This window comes from Vanacampus margaritifer, chromosome 8, assembly GCF_051991255.1.
Source record: "Vanacampus margaritifer isolate UIUO_Vmar chromosome 8, RoL_Vmar_1.0, whole genome shotgun sequence".
Taxonomy (NCBI): Eukaryota; Metazoa; Chordata; class Actinopteri; order Syngnathiformes; family Syngnathidae; genus Vanacampus; species Vanacampus margaritifer.
This window is the reverse complement of record NC_135439.1, coordinates 20,265,628-20,290,640: the sequence shown is the minus strand read 5'-3', so window position 1 is coordinate 20,290,640 and position 25,013 is coordinate 20,265,628. Positions and strand designations below refer to the sequence as shown.

The 25,013-nt window shown below is 39.4% G+C and overlaps 1 long non-coding RNA gene across 1 annotated transcript in view; it reads right to left on the bottom strand.

Moving 5' to 3' along the window:
* Window positions 1–12,833: 12,833 nt before the first annotated feature.
* The window catches only part of LOC144056999 (uncharacterized), a 40,046-nt gene continuing 27,866 nt past the window's right edge, over window positions 12,834–25,013 (bottom strand). The window contains exon 3 of the long non-coding RNA XR_013295151.1: window positions 12,834–13,575. This is a non-coding gene — a long non-coding RNA (uncharacterized LOC144056999). The remainder of the gene's footprint in view (window positions 13,576–25,013) is intronic.

Sequence of the window (25,013 nt, the reverse complement as noted above, 5' to 3'; positions counted from 1 at the left end):
TACCCTACATGACCCTGGAGGTGGAATTTACATAGAAACGCTCCACAGGAAACACAAAAGTGCATGTCAGGTTAGACCACATATTCGACCTGTATGTCATTTTGTGCAATCATTTAACACAACCTTTGTTAGCTCGGCTTTTAAAGGATGTCTGACTGATGTTGTGTCGGCCGACTTGCTAGCGACAACATAATTATGAGAATTTTTGCAAGAATACACTGACTACATGCGGTCAATATTTGGTTAAGGTCAGAATTCATGTTTCTGAAACAATCGAGGTAACCCGTTTACATGCGTGGCGGACAGAGTGACTCTCGTTAACATGGTCATTTGTGCTCGATTGGAATATCCTGTATAACGTCATTACGTAATGAGACGTCATTTCCACTTTTAACTTTCTACGGTCAATAAAAGACAAAATATTTATGTCACTCACCACGCTAAATAAAGTAGTCGGTTTCCTCGTCGTTCCAGTAGTGTGGTTCTTTGCCGTGAGCGGCATGTTTGTTTACACCGGCTTGAGTATTTACGGTACCAGTAGCACGGACTTATATACTTTTATATGTGTGTATTGGCACAAACTGAGGCATTTGCGCCGTAGAGACAAAATAATATGAAAACAATATATTCAAGCGAGGCTCCTTTAGCAAGTGGGGCGAAGCTGCACATACAAGTCGTTACTACGTAAAGCAAGATTCCTTGCGAATTCAAATAAGCGAAGAAGAAGAAAAGAAGACGAAGAAGAAAATGAAGCGCATGCGCAGAGCGAAAACCAGTGTGCCGTTCAGTCGAGGTATTCCGAATGCATTTATATGAGCAAGAATTTGGCTTATGAAAGGAGTAACCCAGGGGTCTTATTCGGGTTTTTTAAAAACAGGGTTCTTGCAGAAATCACAAAGTTAAATTTGAGACCTTTTTCAGACTTTTTTAGACCATTATGAGACATTTTTTACAGCAATTTCAAGTCATAGAAAGCTGGTGCTTTCTGGCTTTCACATGTGATTCAAGGGCCTTCATGCCCAAAGTCCCCAACTTATTTGTATTTTTTTTGCATACTTTGCCAGAAGCCGAGTGTCTATCGCCTGCTACCTCTTACAACCAGCTGGAAAACTCGGTACTTTCAAGCCAATTCTTGTTAAACTGACATTTGTCCACACTATTCTAACTGCATAAACTTGGTGGAAACGAAAATTTGAAAGGTACAGTACACGGTAGTGGACACACTGAGCCACCTAATTATATTGCTACATTCACACCAAGAGGGAAGGGAGCGCTTTGCCTCGCTTTACTCACTAGCGTTTCACTGCCGGAGTGTACACGGGTCTTCATTTGCGCACACCGGAGAGAGGGGCTTTGCTTTGCTTCACTTATTGCAGCCACTTCCACTACAGCAAAACTCCTCCCAGAAAATAAAAAGTTTCAACATTGCAATCAAGTGGCTGACACTGTGCTATAATGTTTTAGCTAATGCAGGGTTCTTCTACGTTAAGCCTTTTCGGGTGGTGGCTATGCCAGAACCAGCACTGGCCCTGTATATCGCTAGCCTTGGGCCGATACCTCACATCAGATTTTGATCAATTTAATATTTTTCAAATCAATACTATTCATTGTCCCCACATGTGTGTATTTTTTAGTTATTTATTTTACAAATGATTCACCAATCTTGAGTGTTGAAAATTGCTTGCTTCCTTTGATGATGCAATGTCAATAATTGAACAAACATTCTGTTATTGAGGATAACATCAACACAGCATATCACCAAAACTCGTCACTTCATCATCGCAAGCACGACACCACTTGGCAAAAAAAGAAAGAAAAAAAGATAGCTGAAATAATATAGAATAAAATAAGAGAATAAATAATGTAATGATTCCTAATAAGAGATAAAGTAATTCACAGTTAGTAAAATGTTACTCTAAAACATTGTATATTATACATTAAATTGTTGATTTCCTCACATTTATTGATCAAATTTCTAGGGCCATTTGTATGTCCAGACACCCTGTACAATACACAATAAAATTAATTTTAAAAACTAAATACATAAATAAAATAAAAGTAAAATATCTGGTGGCCATAAAAATCACATTCAAAATATGTGGTTGTACAAGTTTTTTTAAACTTGATTAAAATTCAATACAACAGCGTGACTAACAGTAGCTCCCATTTAACCGGTTTCCACACAAACCGTAGTGTCTGCGTCTGAACACTTGGTGCCACACTGGGTCACACCCACATAACGACGTACTTCATAGACCGCCGAAGAAGAGAGCCGCAAAGGGATAGCGTCATGTGCTAATTTAGAATCAAAGTTGTTAATAAAATGAATAGACAAATACAAGACTAATTGCTGAGAATGCTGCACAGATCATCAAACTCAATGTCCGCTACAGGCAAAAGCTAGATGCTATGCTGCTAACCGCCACAAACTACCTGCGCACTCGAACTCTATTGACTACAATACAATCGCACACCCTCAAAAGCACCCCTTTGCTTTTGGTGTGGACGTTTTCCCGAAGAAACACCTCAACAGGCACATTTTTTCCCTACAGACAGATACAATTGCTCGGATTGGACGGAGCAGATATAAGAATTTAAGACTTGGTTAAATTAAATTTTAGACCTGGGATGAAAATATGGGTGTTTTTTAAGACATCTAAGATCTAAAATTGATGCTTCTGAATTTGAGACTTTTTTAAGAACCCTGGGAACCCTGTAAAAATCCGAATAAGAGCATATTATTGCGCAAGTTTACATGGCCTTACAAAACCCGAATATTGCCAATATTCGGGTAAACGTAGTCAATGTTAGCGGTTAGCTCAACTATCTATCTGCTGCATCTATCCATCCAGCTACTGTATATCCATAACTAGATTGGTGTATGGACGCAAAGGCTGAATACTTTTTTTGGGTCTCATGTTAAGTTTTAAGCTCTATTACTGTCACAAAATGAAATAAATAAAACCATACCCTCCCCTGCATATCCCCCGGTTCATTCCACTGGGATGTAATTTTTAACCACTGTGAGTGTTGTGGAATAGATGGTGCATTTGTAGAACACACCCAGATGTGTGTTTGCTGCCCATGGATCAGAGCCTCTTTCACACAGGGGAGGGGCTATGAGAACCATGCTGTCACTTCCTGTGCCCGTAGGCCTCAACCAATCAACATCTGATAAGGACATCAGTTGAGCGAATCAGAGCCGAGCTCCATATTCACATGACAGGGCCGCCGGGTAAGAAAGTTGCCTGGGAGAATGTCTTGATCTCAATTGTAACCCTTTATACCCGACCCTCGTCCCCCTTCCCACCAAAATAGTTGTTTGGAGACAAAGTTCTTTTTTGTCTGGTCAGACATAATTACTTCCCTTTCATCTGCCCCCCTGTTCCCCTTGACCCCGACTCTGGGGTCAGTGGCCAGGATATCCCACTCTCCTCTACCAATAATGTGCCTTTTAGGGCAGATGAAGAGGGGCATTCATGCCAGGGCAGACAGGAGAGCGGCGAGGAGAGTAATCACTCCATCACACTTTGTTCCCCGTCTGTCCCAGCTCCTGACCAAATACCCAAACTGCTCGCCCAACTCCTCACATCAAAGACCTGCACGTGGACTCCGGCCTCAGTCCAGCACTGCACAGAGGGTGACTGTGTCACTAGCACCAGAGCAGCTCCCATGTACATGCAAATACGCAAAAGCCCCAGTTGAGATTTGGCAATCTCAACAGACACAACATCCGCTGATAACAAGATTTCAAACTTGTTCTCGATTTTGAAGTGTCAGGCAAGACAGTCGACCTACTCTAAAGCTATCTTCATAACGGACAATTCACAATGAAATCAAACTGTATTTCGAGTGGCCGAAGGTCGAAGCATTTGCTGATGGCACCACTAGTAAGCAAACCTTTCTATGTCATTTGACCAAGGCAGAGAAAACAGGATAAATGACTTGAATGATTTCCTTCTTGCGGGGTTGTACAGGAAGGCAACTTCTCTACAACTGTAGTTTAAAATTTGTGAAGTGTCAGTTGAAAAGCAGATGCTACATGAGATAAACAGCAGAAGTTTCGAAATGTGAATTGATTAAAAAAATAGACATGATGGAAATTCAGAGACGATCATTGAGGGACTAGCTAATAAATTCAGAAGATGGTAAGAAATGAAATGCTTTAACCTTGGATACGGTACATGCTAGCATACTACCATCATTTGTAATGCGAGCCTAGCCTGTCTTTGAGTGGTTCTTTTGATGACTGATGCTGTTTGACTTACAATCTCTTAGACTTTGTTAGCTGGTCTACTTTCCTGTTATCAAACCAAGAAGGCTATGATGGCTTGACTGAGTTTTCTGTTGCTTGGATTAAGGGCACAGATGTGCTCTTTTGACGGTGAAATGGATAGTGGGTGGATATATAGTCCACTCAGATCGGCATTCACTAAAATTCCATTCAATTTTCACACACTTCAACTTCAAACCCCATGACGGAGGTCTGCATCCCAGACTGTAACTTTTGCGCTACCATATATATCTATCGTGTCTGTAGAACTATTTACGACATCCACTTGCCTTATCCTTCTCAGGCACAAGTTCCTCTGGATTCATTTAGATGGATTTTTGGGGAAGAAAATAAAAAGAAAGTACACTTTGTGAGATAACACAAGTTCATTTCATTTGAGGTCTATGGTCGTCACATTTTTGTCACCTGGAAGCATCCTGGTTTACAAACATTTTGAATTGATCAACATTATATATTTGTCTGTTGTTACTTGACTATATTTGTTGTAGGTATCTGCATGAGCAGCATCTTCACAATCATCAGAAAGTTCAAGAATGTCAGAAATTGGTATAAAATCTACCTGCATGACACAACAAACAAAGACATCTTTGGTATAGACTGGCCTGCACGCACAGTGCACCAGACTCACCGGAGCCTTAACACGGGTAGACATTTAAGAGGCATCATTAGGTCGTGATATGACCCCTGTATGCTTGGTTGCATGTCATCATTTCTATGTATACTCACTGAAGAGAACTAAGAGAATGTGACTGACAGAAACTTTCCTGGCTGTGGTTTATAAGTCAAGTCTATATCGCGTGCGGCAACTGTAGCATTCTGAAGTCCACCTCTTCCAACCATGCATGGCTGACACATGATAGATACAAAGCACTCACACTAGTCAAACCTGAGAGTAGGGCTCGGCTGGTTACCCAAAGTCCATCCCAATAAATTTGGACTGAATGGTGATAATGATATACTGTATGTCCCGGTATTTTGTCGAAGAAGGGAAGTGTTACAATTTTAGTCAAAACTTAACGTTACATATCGCTGGGATTGGGCCGAAAGCCTCATAAATCACAATTTGGTGAATTTAAAGCTGCTGAATGAAGAAAATTCCATTTTGAATCGCTACTCCCACCTGTGGCCGAAAAATGAAACTGCACACACCTTTCTTCACGTACACAATGCGCATGTGACATCACACCCGAATCCAGTCTCTAAACTATTGGCCAGAGGCGTGCAGGAGTTCCCACTGTGAACAACTAAGGTGTTAATCTACTAATTAGAAGATGTTCCAGTCATAAATGGTCAAATAAAAAGGCTTTTGTATGATATTTTTGGGCAAATTTATGCAAAGAGCAGCTTTGATATTTTAAAAGTATACTATTATAACCATACTTTTAAATGTATATATTATACTACAAATTATTATCGAAAGTGTAGAAAATGGCTCCCTTTCTTTGAAGCAAGTAAACAAATGTGTGAATGAACATGTCAGTGCCATCAGAATGTGGCCCCTCCGTACTCAGCCACCGGCACCGCCCCTCAAGTTGTGCCGTTTACGACGGAGTTTCTTGTGCGGCACACACTTTTGGCTGAGCTCGACTGAACAGAGAAAAGAACAAATCTGATTGATGATTCGATTCTGATTCGATACAGAGCATTCACTCAAAAGAGTCGCTTGATTAAACGAGCTGTTCATGAACAAAAAAAGAAGAAAAAAATGACGTATGAATCTGGAGGAATTTAGCTCAAGACACAAGACAAATCATTCTAATAGCCAACAACGTCAAACAATTATTTTAAATAAGGCCATGAAAAGGCAATATTTGGCACCTCCAAATCTGTTTTAGTCGTCTTTAGAGCTCTTAGATACTTGAAAAATTCAGAAATGCTTCATCAGATTTAAATAACACGGTTACATCAACCGGTCCCACACAACTATTTCATTTAAATTGATGAATGTTGGATGACTAAAATTTTGCTAATGTTCTTAATTTAATACTACATTACCTAGTTATGTTGAAATTACTCAAAGTAATTGTGTTGAATTTACCTGATATTGTTAAATAAAAATGATCAATCCTCATTATGTAGAATTTATTTAACACTATTTTTCTCGATTTACTGAAATAGTAGCACTTTTTCGATTATTAAAGCAAAATAAAGGGATATTAAGTTATGCTTCACACTTCTCATTCACTTACTGATGGAGCAGCATCAGGAGCAATTGGGTGCTCAGTATCTGGCTCAAGGACACTTCATCATAGTGACTGAAGAGCCAGGTATTGAACCCACAACCACTGGTTTGGGGGACGACCACTCTACCACTGATCCATGCAGTCCTACTACAATCCAATATGTTAAATATACGAAACACAAATTAGTTTTGAGAGCAAAATGTGCCAAACACTTGGCCTAAAATGCTTGATGTGTTTGTGCTTGTCTGACTGTTTGTCCATCTGCAGCAAATGGCCATATGTATAATGGACTAGAAATTTACATGCAAAAACAAGATTGTTTTAGCATGCAATTAACATGCAAAAACAATATTTACATGTAAAAACAAAGCTGGTTGAGTCAATTCAACATAACATCATTGTGTAAATTCAACACAACTATATAATGTAGCATTAAGTTAAGAACATTAGCTAAATTTTAGTCACCTAACCTTAATCCAATTTAAATGAAAGAGTTATGTGGGACAGGTTGACGTAACCGTATTATTTAAATCTGATGAAGTATTTCTCTAGCGGTACGATTAGATGAGGTTAAAGTAGAGCTTTGACCTCAACTCCATCTAACACCTTTGGGATGAACTACAACGGAGATCTTGAGTTAGGCCTTTGGTTGGCCTACCATTGGTGACCCCATAAATGTTTTTCTGGATGAAAAAAAAAATCCCCTTTTCTCAAACTGTATCAAATAAATGTAAGAGACTTAGGGCACCACTTTCAACAATTCCTAAACGTGACACTCAGGTCAAAATAATACCTGGGCTGCTACAGCGACAAGTCTGTTTAGACATCAACCAGTTCGCCGGCAGCCTCCGACCTTTTAGTTTTACTGTGATCAATAGCTAGATTAATTGTTAAACGGGTAGAATGAGGAGAGTGAGGCGAAGTGTGTGTTGGTGAGGGGTGGGGGGCTTCAGAGCCCCAGGCAGGGGAGGGTTTCAGGGGGTGGGGGTTAAGATGGTGCTGACAGCCAAGCAAAGCTGAAGGGATTTAAAAGGCGAGTGGAGGGGAGCTCGAGCAGCAAGAGCTGGAGAGGGAGACTCAACCCCCAACCCCTCCCCACTCACCTGGCAGTGGAATGGGCGGCGGGCCGTCAGATTAGGATCTGAGAGGGGGAGATAACGAGTTTATTGCCCCCTGGACGGGGACGGTGGAGCCAGGCAAGGAGGAGGGCAGGCCAAGCAGGCTGGGCTTTGAGGCTGAATGCTGGGGCTGGCTGTTTGTGTTTGCTTTAACCTGCAGGGAGATAGATGCAACCAAACAGGGTCTTTATGACACAGGGGCCCAGCAGGGCAGTAAAACGTCAAGGCGAGAATGCTTCGAATGCCAGTAGCACCATTCAGACAACAGTTACAGCAATTCATCAATCACTCTTGTGACACACGCACACAAACATGCAAGCACGCGGCGTGCTCCACAAACACAACTTGACTGTGCGTGTCAATAAATAAATAAATAAATAATCAAATCATTTTCATATGTCTTTTTCCCATAAATTCATGCAAAAATAGAATCGTACTTAAAGTGAAAATAAAATGTTACTTAAAGGTCTAAATGTAAATGTGAAATTTACTGTTCACAGAAATGTAAAAGTATTTTCTTACATTTACAAAAGACCTGAATTACAGACAATTATTTAAAAATAAAAAATATATAAATAATATATAGATATAAAATCTAAATATATATAACATCAAAATTGGTACAGCGCGAAATTCTTATCTGAAATCGAAAATCAATGACGTGGATCGTCACTCGAATGCAAGTGCTTGTCATAACACTAGTAATAATAACACTAATAATAATAATGATAATAAAAATAATTACAGCGGCCAATACCATGATCGGCAGCCCTCATGTGGCCGTTTCAAATTCATTTTATTGCATGTTCTATACAAAATATGTATTTTATGAACAAATGGGGAAAAAATAGAAAATTTCCATTAATTTCATGTAATTTTCAGGAAAATTTCTATACAGAATTGCAAGAGCTAAGTATTTTTTTTTTTAATGATCTCTCATTGATTTTTGAGACATTTTCTGTCACAAAAGTAATAGTGGTATATGTATTTACTATTCAGTATCAGTGACTACTCAAGAGTACTCATACTCGTATCGTTCTGAAAAAATTGGTATTGAACATCCCTAATAGTAACAATAATAACAGTTATTATACTATTTAAAAAAAAATCCAATTTGTTTGGGCGCAGTGAGTGCGTTGTTCTGCTTTTTCATCGATTCATCTCATGTAATTTCATGTTAACACCGGAGTTATTGGAAATTGGATAAGCCTGATATTATTATAGGTAAACACTGAATAACGTGTGAAATTTATATGTATTCCGCAGCCCTGTGATCTTTTGTCACTGAATTCTGTGCACGTACTGGGAGCCTGTATTAGCTTTGCGTGTCTGGCCCAGGCGCTGGAAGAGAGATAAGGGGAGCGGATATGAGAAATATGAAAAATAGCACTGTGATAGGATGATCAGTGAGAATGAGCAATACAGACTGCTGTGACAAATGGGACAGGGAGCCAAAGAGGAGAGCCATGCAAAACCACATTAGCGCCAAGGACAGAATGATTTTCCGAGGAGTGGAGATGAAACATACATTCTTAGGACAAATAAGTCGCTAATAAGCACCTATAATATGACTTACTTAGTCATATTATAGTCACTGAATTCAAAATGGAACACTTTTTTCACAGCAGTTGCACTTTGGAAACTGCGCTAAGACGTCAAGATTGTACATTTAGTGATCAACTATGGAGGTAATGGAACTGCACTAATGATGTCTGGCTATGGAAGCTCGTCCCTTCATCACACAACACTCAGGAAATGAGCACACTGACATTGGGTGGGCATGCAAATGCTATGAAGACTTTCAAATATAAAGAGTGATCGTCAGACAAAGTAGTAGCAGTAAATATCGGCTCAAGTTTTTGACCATATCGTATTGGACACAGATTAGATTAAGTTAGATGGCATGATAAGTTTTGTACCCGTAGCATCAAGAGAACGGAAAAGAATATCTCTTCCTCAAACACACGCTTTCCCTTCAACACGCCCTCTCGTACACACACTTGAAGAGATTTGGGGGGCCCCGTGGAGCGGCACGTGAGCGGCCCTCTGTCAGCTGTGTTTGCAGTGAGGTAGGCGAGGGGCGCTGCGCATCAGGGAAAGAGAGCAGGGACCCGGGGAAACGGGAGAAAGAGGAGGGGTGCTGTGTGCAAAGGCCAAGGCCCGGAAAGCAGAGAAAAGAGCAGCCACAAACCAGCTTTCTGCCAGAGAGAGTGAGAGGAGGGGGCCTTTGGAACAATGCCGCTTCAGCTGCAGGTGCAATGGCTGAAGGCTCTGCGTGTGTGTGCGCAGCGAGCGCTTTCTTTTTTGTGTTAATTGCGCTGATCTGTTGTCTTTTCCCTGCTGCAAGTTTAACACACAGCTGATTAACATGTGGCCTTTTGCAGCCCTTGTGTGTGTGCGCGGAATTAGAGCGTGAGCTGCTTTGCTAGTGCAAGCGGAGTAATGACGCAGTGTTAACTTGATTTGCACTTGTATGGAGCACAGAGCAATGGTTAACACATCTGAATAAAGGCTTTATGTGCTACATGTCGTACAATTGGAAGTGCACACAGGCGTCAGTCACCCACTAGATTAAATAGCATATTCAGAGGATTAAAGGCTTTGTAGGAAAGAACAGTAATGCAATATTATATCAGTCACAAAATTTGGATCACCTACTGTCGCTTGCTGTTGCATTTCTGGTATGAAGAAAACTTTATTTAAATGACACTTGTTCTGACCTCTGCATAATTTAAACCACGGATGAGCAGTTTAAAAACTGGAGGGGACCACAATTTATCCTGAGCGCAACTGGGGGTGGGGTGGGGGTGGCACATAGGTCCATTCACTTCCTAACCAGATACAAGACAAAAATGCTATTTTAAATATGGTAAATGGTACTTTTCCAACTTACAAGGCCCTCAAAGCGCTTTACATTCGACGACTGATGATGACACAGCATCAGGAGCAACTGGGGGTTCAGCATCTGCTCAAGGATACTTCGATGTAGGGATGCTTGATTATGTCGAAAATATTAATCACGATTAATTTGGTAATAATTGCAATCACGATTAGGACGATCGTTAGTTTTTTGGTACAAAACAAGAAAATATTTAAACGTGCAAAAAATATTAAGATAAACACATTTCTTTTAAAATAAAAAAAGATGCAAATATATACATTTAAACAACTCAAAATTAGTATTAATAATCTTTTATTTTTGTTTACGATTATGCCGATTTTTTAATTGTGGAGTGTCATAATTGAAATTGTAATTGAATTTCGACTAATTGCACAATCCTACTTCGACGTGGTCACAATGGCATGGGATCAAACTCACAACCTCTCGGTTAGGAGACGACCACTCTACCACTGAGCCACACCACCCCCAATATGGACAAAGTATGTGCATATGTGCAAAATACATGCTCTCAATATATTTCATTTTTCGAAAACACCATTTTCAATGCATATATAAAATATCAACTAACCCAACTGCAGGCTTGAAGCAAACAGCAAAATAACCACATATGGTGATTCAAGGATGGCACAAAACTGTTTAAAAAGAAACCAACACTAAGTGAAATAATTAATTTTTGACAATAATCAACGTGCTCAAAATTGTAATATTATTGAGCCACTATGTTTGTCCTGCATATTATTCCAAATCCGCAAAAAACAATTAGGCCTATTCATGATGTAGTACAAGGCAGTATAAGACCCATTTTAAGCGTAACAAAGCCATATCAACCATCTAGTGGTAAATGGTGATATTACAACTTAGAACTACAGTTGACCCCTGCAAAATTACAGTTCGGCACCCACAGACTTGCATTTGTTTTCTTTTAATATTTTTCATATAATGAAAATATATTTTTTTCTTCCCCAAAATAAAATTATGCGGCGGGTCAGATCTTAACTTTAACACGTTTACATGCAGTCAATATTTGGGTAAAGGCCAAAATTTTGGGTCCGAAATAACCCGTTTACATGCATTACTCCCATCATTTGCGCGACGCACGTTCGTCATTTTGCAAATAGACGTCACTTCCGCTTTTAACTCTCGACGGTCAATAAAAGGCATATTAATGTCACTGACCTCACTCCAAAAGTGGGGTTCTTTGCTGCGTCGTTATGTTTGTTCACCTCTACTAGAGTATTTTCCTTGAATTGTACGGCAGAAAACGTATATTGTGTGCATATATACAAATTATGGCATTTTCGCTGTAGCGACACAAAATAACATGAAAATGCTGCGGAGAAATCAATGTATTCAAGTGAGGCTCGTTTAGCGGGTGGAATGGCGCCACACATACAAGTTGTTCCTGTACTCCAACAACCAAGATTCCTTGCAAATAGAGCATGCACATACGGCAAACTAATGCCCCATTCAATCGAGGTATTCCGAAAGTGTTATATGAAAAAATATTCCGGTTGCACAAGAGGTAATCCGGGGGTTTTAGCATATTCAGGTTTTTGTACATGGCCTTTCAAAACCCAATTGTTGCCATTATTCTGGTTTTAAAAGGGTTATTGACTAGATGCAATCGTACTCTGTGACCACAGGTTTAACTACACTGAATAAAAATATACAGGGTGAGACAAAACGGGAACTTTTTAACAATCCAATTAAAATCTTGAGTGATGGAAGAAAAATATTTTATTCATAGTAATTGACACTTTAAAACGTGGCATTTAAGAAACAATGATGGAATTTTCTTTTTTAAATTGCGTTGCAGATGACCTCTGCAACTTCTCAATGGACTAGCTGGGATTTCTTAAATGGTATGTTTTAGAGTTTCAATTACTATGAATAAAAAAACAATTCTTCCATCGCTCTTGGTTTTATTGGATTGTTAAAAAGTTCCCGTTTTTTTTTTGGTGTCACCCTGTATATGCAACACTGTTTTTAGAGACCTACCAATACTGTAAAATTGCACATTATGGAGAGCAACTTTGTGGCTACTGATTAGTGCTAAGGGCTGTTGAGTTTGATACACACTTTTAAAATAGAACATACAATTCGACCACAAAAATCGTCCGACAAAGATTTCAGCCACGAAACGAGTAATTGATGGCACAATCAATAGTGTCTAAAAATAAATTCAATTCTAATAAGATATATTAGTGTCATGATAGCTCTAGTTATTATTAATTTTCGTGAAGACACTGATCATGTTAGTGATTTCTCATAATATTTAGGAAATAAATCAAAACCAATATGCAAGACTTTCTTTCAATAAATCTCTCCCATTATTTACATTTTCAAATGATCCCTTGTACAGCATTCCCAGAAAATCACAATGCCCCATCACTGGTGAGCTAATTTTTGAACAGGCCCGGGGGGCTACTCATGTCGTTTTTGAAGTCTACTTGGTGCACCACGTTGGTGACCCCTGTTTTAGAGTGAGCTTTTACTGTGGGAAACCTCAGGCAAACCTGTAATATGTCACAGATATTTGCCACAGTATTTGCAATAAGCGACCTTTTGTGTACATAGAAAACAGGTCTTGCATCGTTGAGTTCAGCTCATGCAAAAGGGAAGCAAAAACAAAAGTGTTGCGGTTATATTTTTGTCCAGTGTGAGTACGCTTTCATTTAGTTAAATTGGACTTCAAAACACCACGGCGACTGAACCTATTAAGATCCGGGTCCTGACGCCGACCGTCTGTCCTTGACAGCTTCCCCGTGGTGCGAGATTGTTATATTCAGAGCTCACTCAACTGGATGGCCCTGTTTGGACAAGTGGTTCCTATCCACCACTGACATGAGACATCCCTGCCAAAGGAGGAAGGCCTCGCAGCCTGAGGGCACTCCAGGGCTGTTCCTTGGTCCTCTCATGCTGGCGGAGCGGTGCCCATGTACCACCCACTGGCTTTTTGAGGTGGTCCTCCCAAACACAAGAGGAGTGGAATTTGTGTGCGTAAATAGTGCATCCACGCATATTGTGCTTCAACACACACATGCACCTCAAAGCGAGAGCCCCGAGGCTAACACAGCCCTGGTGAGAGAGAAACACAGAAACATGTGTAAGAAGACACTTCACAGGGAGTGTGTCCCGGGTCCACACCCATCCCACACCTCAATCCGTCTCCTTCTGCACAGATTATTGGGAGAGAGCAAATAGGGGGTAAAGATGGGGAAGGACGATATGGAAGAGGGGGAGCAACAAAGATGAAGACAGAAACACATTTTGCTCTCCATCCCTCTCTGCCGATATTACTGCTTAATTAAAAGGGCAGCATGTGCTAAGTATTATTCCAGCTGAGATCCCTATCTCCAGTCTATGTAATAAGATCTTCAGCAGGCTTACAGCTAAATTTTCGAGCAAATTTCCTTCCTATTCTTTCCCCTTATTTCCTCTTCGCCGATGTGTTTTGTGCTGTCACTGCAATCTCGTTGCGTGGCTGAATTGTGAGCGCGTCGAGCGTGACTGTTTTGCATGTTAATTAATGTAATATTTTGTACACTACTCTGGAAAGCGCAAGTGTTCTATTGAATATGTTCCAATTAGGGAACGTACGCCCGGCACAAATCGGTTTGGGCACAGCGAAAACACATTTTTACATATTTGAGAGACAATAAAGAGCGTAAACAAATGTGAACGCTTTACAGATCCTAGCGAAGTGCTAACAACATTTTTGGTTGAGCCTTCCTCTCAGATTGTCAGTGCCAAAGCCATGTCTCCCCATCCCCACCTGCTCAATATCCTGATGATGATTCATGTCTGCAGCTAATGCTTCAAATCCAGAGATGGTGCCTGGCGTTAGTGTCAGGCTGTCTGCTTTTAAATGTACATCTCCACAACCTTAATAGCGTAACAGTAAAAATGTGCTACACAACTGCCATGATGGAATACACCATGAAAGCTGTTCATGAGGGCGAAGCTATTTTACTTTCATTGAAATCACACAGCCTTTAGATCTGCAGAACAATTCGTAATTGGTTCTAAAAAACACTCTTTTATTCACTGACGGACATTTTCAGAGGGTTAGTTTATATATGCCGTCTGATTTTATTACATATCGTAGATTGGCTGTAATGGCATGTAATTGATCATCTCCACGAAATAAGAAATAAGTTATATTCCATGACTATCTGTGTTTTTTGAAGAATTATTTGCATCCCCCCCATGCATTTCAATTGGTGACAATTATATGTGTGTTTTTGCTGGCCTGCAAGTACAGTAGAACGTACTTACAAATCAAATATGTTTAACCTTTTGCAAGTATACTTAAATGTATTTGTAATGTATTTGCCAGTCAAAAATGTTCACTCCACTCGGGCAGTTCCATGCCTCAGTGGTTTAAGGACAATAACAATACAAGAAAGTTTTGGGAAAAGCAAAAAAACACCATTCATGAGTCCAGAACATACCATCACCATGTTAGCATATTTACTGCATTGGATAACAACAATGAATGAAAAACAAAATAAAAAAATACTATTACCGGTACTGACTTCATGTAAAGTGGCAGAATAAAAAAATCATTTTGCAGATGGACATGAGACACACAACCTCGATTTAAAGACCAGCAGATGTAAAGATCAGTTTCCAACATATTAGCTCATGAGGCAAACATATAGATTTCCATGACACACACTCACATGTTATTGCCAAGTCATTCATAGAACACCGCTACACTGCGAGCCCTTTTTTTTTGCATCCACTCCAAAAGAGTGGCTTTGGACTCCCATTCAATCATCTAGTAAATTAGTTTAATCCTGCGACAAATCTGTACGTCTCCTGGGACGCTTCCAGAGGTGTCAATCTGAGATAAGGTCTGTGTGACAATAAAGCCACCAAACAACCATGATGGGGGTGCTGGCGTTTTTTTTTTTTTTTTACCGCTTTCATAAAATCAATGCCATTTGATTTAACTGTTGAAAAAAGACAGAGTTGACAATGACAAGGGCATGTAGTGTTCTAAGTAATGTTTTATCTTAAAAAAAAAAGAATATACTTCATATCTTCATTTATACAAGACTTCATTTATACAAGATATCAGTTTTAACAAATCAATTTATTTTGAATCACATTATTCTTTCTTTAAAAAAAATAGTGTAGCCTATACGGTGCATGAGAACTATATTTCAATATATTGAACGGTGCCTTAACAATTCCAATTGTTTTTCTCTTTTAAAAATAATTGTACCTTATCTTGATAAGCATAATAAGTATAGCATATTTTTTAGTTCTGACAAATACATACACAGTCTACTCTGCATGGGCCTATCACTTCATAAAGCAAACCTCAACAGACCTCTTCTGCCCTCCATTGACAATAAACGGGACTGCAGGTGATTTTGTGACGTGTGATAGAGGGGCAATTATACAATACTGTACTTACTGCATTTATAGCCAGCGTGACTGCATTCATAATATGCAGAGAGCCATGCCTAATTACAAAAATGTTGTTATTAGCAGCCCTGTCTCTGATTAGAAACTGTGGACTACAGTAAAGAAATCATCAGTGGCAGAGAACTGAGGATATGTGTATATATGTAGAATGTAGAAATAAACTGCATATCAACGTGCTAAAATTATTACACTACATTCGGATGTAATATTTTTCGTATTTTAATGATAACACGTTTTAATTAAAATATAAATTAAAGAAGCTTTCAGAAGATGCAAGCACTCAGATAATTGAGACTACTCTGGTTTGTGTGTGTGTGTTTTTTTTACTACTACATGACTAGAAAAGCTAGTGTTCAAAATTAATCTCATCTGTTTGAAAACATTAAATATACATAATCTGCTTCCATCTTATATTACGTGTGACAAATTTTACTTCTGATGTTTTAAAAATTGTTAATCATTTAAAAGTTTATCTGTAGTTGCACTTTTTTTTCTTTTTCTTTTTTACATTTAAATGTGTTTTATACTGTTCTGTGGTCATTTTACTCTCTGTGCATGTAATACCCCAAAACAATCACAATTTTTTTCAACTCACTCTATAAATGTCTAAAGCTTTCCCCAAACAGCATGCAGAATGCTAATTCTTACATAGGTCAGTTGATTTAATGTAAATCAGTTTAACATTAAAACAAGTGGGACCGAAAAGAAACACACACAAAAAAAGCTAAAAGGGAAACTTCAAAATGTTCTTTGAGGAAGATGAGATCACAGGCAGCAATTATATAATTCTTGTCAGCCGATGGTGCCGATAGCCGGAGAGGAATGTGCACACTCGCGCACACACTTGCACGCAGACAAACTAGCAGGAGAATAGCTCTCTTGACTGCATTTTTAAATGCTGGAAATTTATGGGGGGGGGGGGGGGGTCACATAGATGTCAAACGCAGATCGTGTAACTTATATTGTGCAAGTGTGTGTATTTGTGTCTGACTACATGTGTCAGGACCTCAACATTGGGCCCATGATAAAAGCAATTCTGGTTTCCTCCTTTTTTTTGTGTCCATTTGGTCACTCTCTTTTTAGTTGTGATGAAAGTCAAAACGCCAAGTGTTCCCTGATGCCTCATACAGATTGGAACAGAGCAAGACTTATGAAGTGGGTGTCGTAGGCCTTGCAGTGAGAAGTGAGAAACATGTGCTTTCGATCCTCATCACTTCACATGGATGCTAACACGATGACCAGGATGCAAATTTGTAAAGTGAATGCTTAGTGAGTCAGTACAGTATGCCGATTCCTGATGAGCTCTCAGAAAAATCTGGGCGTATCATTGACGCTACACATCTCTACATCTCCCACTTTACAAAACCCATTTACAACATCAGGGAGTGAAACACAAAGGTCCCAGGCTGAGCCCTCGTCCTCAATACACACACACGCGCACACATGAGCGGTGGGGCCACGGGGTCTGCTGCTAGGTTCCCAGGGAGCCTCACTGGTCTGATGGAGGCACTTTGTCTGAAGCCGGGCAGACTACAGCAGACTCCAGAAGAGATGCCTATCAGCTACTGGCTATGCTACGGCCCGGAGGAGAGAGAGAGGCATAAAGAGGGAGAGAAAGAAAGAAAGAAATCCAGGGCAACAGTGGGACATGCTAAATGAAAAGATAACCAGCATAAACATTATACAAATCAGAACAAACTGTTGGTTTCTAAAGAGAAGATGAAAATATTCCACGCAATCCAATATTTTGTTGGAGTTTTCAAACTTCCACGTTCCAACGTTATTATGACAAATACCAGCATCAGCTAAACTGCAATATCAAAAAGTGCTCTCTATTGACAAAAGTATCCCTCTGGCATGTGATTTTCTGTAGAAACAGTAGCTGTAGAAGCCGTATGCAAGTGTTGACATGTGGAGTGGTGTATAGTCAAGCTGACGGAGTGTGAGGTCAGCAACACAGTAAAGGGTCAACAAGGATTGTGACCTCTCCAGGTGTGGCCTCCTCTTGGTTCCAGTACACCCTAGGCACATGCAGATATTAGATTCTGATAGTATGATAATCGAGAACAAAAATATCACGGTATTAAAATTATACCACTAAAATGACCTTTCTTGAAATATTTGGGTAAATAAAATCAGCATTTTTATTGAACACAGTCTATTCCATTTTTAAACAAAATATAAAATATTTAGTACAGAAGAAATGTGTATATTATTAAGTTTAAATAAATGAATGAATGAATAAATAAATAAATAACGTTCTTGAATTCTTTTTTAGCAAGTCACAGTGTCCCATCTCTGGTGAGTTATTTTACGACAGACCCATGGGCTACTCATGTTGTCCTTTGGGCTAACTAGTAGTAGCGGGCACTTTTTTTACTTTTTCTTTTTTTAAGAAAAATCCCATTATCAGGCCAAAAAAAAATCATTTGAGGCAATTAACTTCAATGGGGCGGTTCATTTACTCTCTGAAAGCAGCCAATCACCTTGGCTTTTTAAAACCATGGTAAACCGTCAAACTTATCACCATCAGGTAATCAGCCCATGTCTAGTTCCTTCAAACTGCTTTTAGCAGTGTCGTCATGCCAGTGCGAATCCTGCTAAATGATCAATTACAGTCTAAAAGGGATAAGCAATATATAGTTACAATACCCGCTGTACAATGTCAGGTATTGTACGGTGCTACGCAGTATGCACAAAAAGCAGATACAAGCGCCAATGCAATTTCTTTTCCTCTAATCTCTCTGATTACTGAGGTAGTATGTTGTGTGTGTGTGTGTGTGTGTGTGGGGGGGGGGGGGGGGGTTGTCTGACAGCGACAGAGCTAATGTGGACTGTCGGCTGTATGGCGACTTCTTAGTTACAGCGTGAGGACACAGCGTATCATGGGGGGTGAGGGGTAGGGGGGGTTAGGCTAGAAGGACTCGCACTGTGACCCAAGGATCTCCACGGCCTCAGCCAGCGGAAAATTAGATTACAACGGTGGGAGTGACAGAGGATGGGGCGTCAAGAAGTCTAAATATGGTGGGCTCAGTACGCCCATAATCACTTTATACAAGTTAGACGAACAGAAAGACTTATCTCCTCTTCGCTGTCCAGATTGCCTCTGCTGGTGTCAAGCGTGTGTGTGTGTGTGTGTGTGTGTGTGTGTGTGTGTGTGTGTGTGTCTACCACAAATCCCCTACAATAGTTGCACCTCTGTGGTGTCCTTTTACATGGAAAAAAAATGCAGCAGTGATATGTCTAACTAGATGGCTTTGATGCAGTAGCAGCCAAAACAGGCCGAGCTAGATGGTGCAAGTCAAAGGACTACATTTAAGAAGAAACAAAGAAGAAAAATCCACGCGTCAGAAAAATTTATGAAAACTGTCATGTTTGGGTTTGAGAAAAGCTAATGGCAAACATATTTTATGTTACACATTGGATTGATCAATAATTGGGCTGATGTTCTGGTATAAATCAGTCAGTCATCATTTAGTTATCACAACAAAAGAGGAAACGTGACAGTGGCTGGGACTGAACGATGGCAGATGATGACAAGAATGGAAACTAGTGGAGGGGGGTGATGAGAAGAGACAGAGCAGAAAATTGAAGTACATGAAACATGACACAAATGGACAAAAGTATTTAGCTAATGATTTATTATTAAACAGAGCAGGAGGCTCGTCCCAGCACAATCCCCCAGCCTAGCCCAGGTTCCGGCCCTATTGTAGGGAGATGGGGAGGCAGATAAGCGGGGCTGTAATGGTAGTCAGATGGCAGGTGGGACGGCTGAATCCGGGGTTAATCACTGCTAAGTGCTGTGGAGAAGGGAGGACACGGGGCCCTGGCTGAAACACTGTATCCTTGAGGCCAATGGGAGGCCACGTAAGTCAGCCCAGGTAACTCATCTCGGCTGCTCACCGAGACAGCTGGACTCCTCCACTGCTGGCATAATGGTGTTAACATCAACACACTCCCAAATGTTGTTCGGCTTTTTGGTACATGCACCAATCTGTCTTATTGCCTGGAGCACTTCCAAGCTACAAGTTACTTCTTCTGTGTGCATGGATGAAGATAATGACAAAGTGAAGCCTGAAAACATCCATGCATATGCCTCTTATGTGAAAAAACACTACAACTTCAGAAGTAAACTTGTGATCTGATGATTTACATAAGAACATTCTTTATTTGAAATACTTTTCCAGGCCTTTTCTGCTGCCTCTTTCAGTTCTTGTTTGTTTCTGGGTGTTCTCCCTTCTGTCTCCTCTTCAGGAGGTAAAATGTAGGCTTTATTGGGTTAAGGTCCGGTGATTGACTTGGGGCTTTGTTGTGTTTGGGTGATTGTCTTGTTGCATGTTGAAGCTTCTCCTGATTAGTTTGGATGCCTTCAGAACTCACTGAATTCACTCATGAGTTACGTCATCAATAAAGATTAGTGAGTCTGTTCTAGAAGCAGCCATCTAAGCCTAAGTCATGACATTACCGCCACTATGCTTTACAAGTGTGTTTTGGATCATAAGTAGATCCTTACTCCATACTTTGTCCTTTCTATCAGTTTGGTAGAGGTTAATCATGGTCTCATCAGTCCATAAAACTTTGTTCCAAAATGTTTGTGACTCAATCTCTGTACTTCTTCTGCAGCAGAATTAATTCCAAAGTCTACAAAACAATTTAGTCTGCCAATTTACATAAAAAATGCATACAAGCTTCTTTTTTTTTCTTTTTTCTTTTTACTAATTAGTTAATCATGGTTAAGCACATTTTACTACTTCTGCTTCTACTTTTTTTCTTCAAAGCTTGTACCAGATATTTACTTAAGTAAAATCTAGGAATTAATGTAAATATTTTACATCAAAGACTGTTCTAATAGCTTTATCCTTGTCAAACATAACATTTAAAAGGGATTCAGCTTTACAGGCCGCCTTTTTTTTCATAGAAGCAATTATCAGAACTTCTCGCTCCCAGGTTTAGTTGTGCTCACAAGCAGCACCCTTCAGAAGGGTTGATTTGTGAGGTCCCGTGAAGGGAACTTTGAGCTGGCTATTTTGCTCTGAGATTATACGCCACATCCGTACATTTAAGATGCTATCTGAATTTGGCTTTGTTAAGCGCACAATTACTTGAGATTTCTCCAACAAGCATCACGTAAAACAAAAAATAAAACTACCTATACTCCGTGTTTGTCCGTCTTCACACCCGTGGCTTAGTTTGGCTAGAGTTATACAGTAGACCGTAACGGGAAAGTAAACAAAACTGAGTTATTCTTTTTGATGGTTAAGAGAATTTAAATTAATTTCTCGCGTTAACGTTAATTTTGACAGCTCTAATACAAACTAATCGGGTGAAGCTTCATCATGCAAGACAATGACCCAAAACACAAACTTTAGCAGGGGGAAAAAGTGTAAGGTCTTAGACTGGCAAAGTCAATCACCGGACCTTAATAGAGCATGTCCTCCTTAAGAGGAGACTGAATGGAGAAACTTCCAAAAATGAACAAGAACTGAAAGAGGCTGCATTAAATTCCTGGAAAAGCATTTCAAATGAAGAAGAACAGTCCGGTGAAGTCAGTGGCTCGCAGGATTAATGTAGTGTTTGCAAGTTAGGGTTATGCCACCAATCTAGATGTAAATACCATGAAATAAAAGATGGAATTCTGAACTTTTGAAACCTAAATGTCTTCAATACACAACAAACATAAAGGAATTGACCTTGTCGTTCCAATACTTTTGGAGGAGACTGCAAATGGGTGGGTGTTGTGGGCGTGTGGGTTTTAGACGCAAGCAGCCTCTACTGCCAAAGCATGAAATGCAGGCTGCTGTGTGCCTAAATAGCGGATGACAAACCCATAATGAAGGCAGTAATTGGAACAACATTTCAAGTCCGCTGTGCACGTACTAGTCTGGTATCCCCGCCGCCATCAGGCCATTCTCCTAAATCACTCCCAAACATCCAGCAAATCAAAACAAAGCACGAGGGCAGAAGCAAAAATGTACTGAGCAGTGATTTCTGATGGAAGCTGGAGGCTGCATGGAGGTGGGCTTTTTACAAAGTTCTAACGAGAAACAGGCTGATACTTTGGGTTCTTTGAGCTGGAAAGTGATCGGTGCAGTGTTACTTCAACACACACGGGCTGTTGTGTTTGGACATGAAGTTACAAAAAAAAAATCTAAACGCGCATCTCATTTTCTCTGTGATAACCAAGACTTGAAATAAGATGACTCAATTCAATCTGTTAGTCGAAATTCACATTTTATACCACATAGAAACACAAGCTAAACTGTGAATAGCCGTTTATGTGGCACAACAAGCTATGTTGTCATCCACAGTACGTGGGGGAAGTAGAAGGCGGCAGCAAAGCGATGATAAATAAAGAAATAAAGAAGAAAATGCGAGGGAAAAAAGGACGCCAACCATAAATTCAACTCCCCCATCATATTGTCATATTTTCTATTGGTTAATAAAAGCCTTGGATCAGGTTCCTGGGATTCACCTGCAAAACCGCTCCTCAAAATGAGAAAGTTGCTCATCAAATGAAGTCAATGATTAGAAAAACTGCTCCTCGAGAATCCCCCCGCCCCCCCGCCATTATTTCTCGAGCCTTGATAAACACAGTTGTGATGAAAAATATTTACTTGTACAATTTCCATTTTAAAACATCCATATCCTAACCCATTTGTAGAATATATAGAATATATAGTATTTTTTTTTGCCCTTCTTCTAAAAAAATGCATTTGTTGTAAACAGCAGATGAACTCAGCTTGTATTAGAATAATAAAACAAGGTCAAGTTGAATAGAAAAGCTGGAGCTAAATCATCTGCTTGTAGTAAACAGTTGAGAGGAACATCTATCAGCAAGGCACGCGTCTCTGACAGTATAATAAGGTAGCAGGAGCTGGAGCGTGCACTGAAAATAGATGAAGAGAGACACTTCTCTCCAGAGGTAGGGAGAAAGAGAGGGCACATGGTGCGGGGGGCAAAGCGACAGAGAAAAGTAGCTTGTCACCTTTAGCCTTAGTGTGGCAGGTTTTGCTGAAAAGACTGAGCACAGTAACACTGCAAACAAGCCACGCACATAAAAACAAAAGTTACTGTTCACTGTTGAAAAAAAAAACCACTGTGGAAAAAAATGGCACTTGGGCTGCGAGGCTATGTGCTACAAGTGTGGATGAAGACATCGAAGGTCAGTCTGTCCTGCCATGTAAGCGACCTTGAATTTGCTTCAATCCCGAAACATTTTCCCCATGGGAAAAATGCACGTAGAAATAAATGGCCATCAGAAAATATGTACGTACATTCAACTAAAGAAAAAATATTAAATGTCATACAAATGTAGGGCTGGGTAATTAATCCATATCATATTTTGGAGGGGTCACATCATGGCCGAAACCACCTTTCTACGAGCTGAGATTCGGTTTATCTTCATCCATCCATCCATTTTCTTGATCGCTTTTCCTCACAAGGGTCGCGGGGGTGCTGGAGCCTATCCTTCATAAAATTCTCAATTACTTTTCATTTCCTGCTTCTCAAATCAAAACAGCTATGAGTTGTTTTCATCATAGCAAGCACAATTTAGAACCATTTTTTTCCCTGCAACCCCCCACCCCCCACACCTTCAAAGCATTTGGCCAGTCCATTTTTTAAGTAGACAGCTCACTATTAAAGTCATTCCATTGAAATAAGTCCCCGTTAACTACAAATAGAGGCGTCAAAATAATATCATTAATATCACAGAAGTATTTAGCTTCTCAGTGTAGAGAAGCTTTTCCTGTTACTGGTAATTTTTCCCTTTATTTTCCATATTTGAGATGGTAAAAAAAAGTCTACAATGATTTAAACTTTGGTGCCACTGTACTTGTCTTGGTCTTTGATCAGTATAAATTAAATTAAATTTTGAAAAGGGGCGGGGGGAGCTGCCATGTGAGTCCAGTTTAGTCTTTTAAGGAATTTCTGTAACTCAAATAAGTGTAATTAGATGGAAAGATAGTATTCCCGAAGTTCCTCTGACATTTTTTTTAGTCTTTTCTAACATTTATTTATAACAGGAAATGAAGCTAAATTGTCGTGGATCGGATACGATACAATAGATGCAGGATTTTTGAGTGGAGTGGTTGGAACTGATGACCAGCTGGGGTTGAATAATTGGTCTAATGCTGCACCTTGGGTCTCATTAAAGTACATAAAAATCTTATGAACATGTCATATAACATGTTTCACTGTATATTCACTCAGTCATATAATTTGAAAATGTATAGATATTATGCAACATCATTGTTTTTAAATCACATATTATCTGTTCATGCAGACATAAGACAATACAGTTTACATTCGAGATATAAGGGCAAGGCCCGTTGCCTTTCCTTTTGACTTTGAGAACCAAATGTTTTTTGTTGGAAGTTGTCTAAAAGGTTTTCGAATTTAAATTAGATGCGATTGCACCACTTCATGCACTACTTTTTATGTTTGTATGTTTATAACATACAATAGTTATAAACATGTATTTTTTTTATACAGTAAGCAAATATTTCTGATGGCGTATATAGTACTGATGCCACTTTAACATTTGTGTGCCTCCAAGCATTTAAAAAATGTGTTGAATTATCTTATTTTGGCTGCCTTCAACTTAGTTTTGTATTATTCTGTGACATAAGTAGAATAAAGATAAAATACAAACTGCTTTGTGTGATTTGTTGCACAAATGGCTTTAAAACAACAACAGTTACTTCATTTTTATTGTAAAAAACTAACAACTTAAAGTTGGTTATTTCGATTTTAAATAATCTTTTAATAAGTACAATTACTTATGATGTTATAACATTTAATGTTACAGACATGTAAGATTTACTATATATTCTTACAAGTTATTTTCCCACAGGGTGGCATGGTGACCCACCGTTTACCACACCTGCCTATTTTCCAATAGGAATCAAGAAACATTTAGTTAATGTTTATATTTTGCTTGATACGGACAAACTAGTTTTACTTAAAATTACACAATTAAAATGTACACAATTTTATTTTTGTAATGCAAATTGTACTTTTTAAGGGTTTTTAAGGAAATTCTACCAGTAGCTTATTTCAGTGTGACTTTTACGTAG